Raw genomic sequence first — 1744 nt, 5'->3', positions numbered from 1 at the left:
GGAAAAAAACAATCATTTTGGAGACTACTGAAACACCTTAAAAGTGGTTTACTCATCTTTGTCAAGTCTGATGATGTCACCATCCTACAAATATACCTGTGGAAAAGAGAACTCCCAGTGATTTGTATAGCACTTTGTATAAATATGTACTGCTGTAATATCATAAAATAGTTAAGCAGGGGTTTAAATCCTCCACTTAGTGACTGTGTGTGTGCTCCATGTGTGTGACACTGTTGGTCAATGTGTTGTGGGTTTTGCTTTTACTACTGTATGACATATCATAATGACAACAGTATGTGCATTACACATGTCAGGTAGCTGTGTGGCAAATACATATACATACATGTGACCTCAATTATTTCATAGGTGAGAACCCTGCTTTCTCCATGATCACATCTGTTATCTTTGCCAGAGTGTGCTGCCACTTTCCAGTCCTTAGGTCACATCTGTATGCTTGTGACAAGCCTAGCCACTGCAGTGATCCCTGGCCTACATCATCCGTTTCACATACACTCATTATGATTTCTATTCAACAATGTGAGTGAGGGTTTATGCCTGAGGTATATTTGAAAGCTGTTCAAAAGCAGCAAAGTCTGTCAAAGATGGCTATTTATTATATGTGTGCAACAACCTTTGTGGATATGCATGCAGACCCCTTATTGCTTATGTGATCCACAGACGGATTTCCAAAACCCTTTGGAAATGTGATTATCAAAGGAGAGATGACTTAACACATGGCTCTATGTATTCATCGGTACCTGTTCCACATTTTGGGGGCTACTACCTATGTGGTACTCTGGGTATACTATGTTTTGTAAACATGGATGACTATGCTTTATCTGGCTTATAGTTTTACAGCATGGGTTTGACACCAGATATCTGTCTGTATGATACCCTTTTAGAGGATGTGTGTGTCATCTGGAGAATGCATTATAGCCCACAGTATGCATTGCCAAACGTGGCCAGACATATCCCTACTGTGTTTGCTTGTACCTAAGAAAGCTATATGCCAAACAGGAGTGGCCCCAGGACTGAGTGCAGGTCAATACCACCTGTTACTGGCATAGAATAGTACTTGAAGGCTGCAAATGTTACCGTGTGTCCTACATCTGTATGTCAGTTGTCAAGCCATCATCTAACAATTGTTTATGAGCAGGCTGTTGAGGTTATGTATACTACCAGAATGCAAACCAATGACAGATAGTAACAACAGTATCACCCACAGCACAGTGTCAAACCGTGTCATACACAAACGTGTACTCACGTTCCAAAATGTGTGTAGTACAATGCATACTGGCCACCAATAGAAACTATGGAGTGTTAACACTGTCTAATACAGGGCATGTCACCCTGCCCATGTGTCCAATATGCAAGTACATGCAGACAGTGCACCTCAACCATGTTCACAAATGTACACCTGCAAATCTGTGCTGCACACATCCCACGCTTACTGTCCACTCTATAACACATGCTGACAAAACTACACACATCAGCCAAGTGGCACATGGGCAGACAATACACACTTGGAATAAACACTGGTGTAAACAATACTACATTGATAATTATAGCTTTAATGCATCATGCCTGCTCAGCTACACCTTCAAGGATATCATTACACTTTACTGCTGACAACATGCTACACATTAAAACATTGCTATACTGTAATAAAGTTACCCTGTGCATCAGCACCATGTTAGCCTGTTCCTGTATCAATGTTACAGATGACAGGAGGTGGCACAGGTTT

Source organism: Protopterus annectens, chromosome 2.part2 (genome assembly GCF_019279795.1).
Source record: "Protopterus annectens isolate FY-2018-M chromosome 2.part2, PAN1.0, whole genome shotgun sequence".
Lineage (NCBI taxonomy): Eukaryota > Metazoa > Chordata > Ceratodontiformes > Protopteridae > Protopterus > Protopterus annectens.
The sequence above is the reverse complement of the archived record's forward strand: the minus strand, read 5'-3'. Positions refer to the sequence as shown.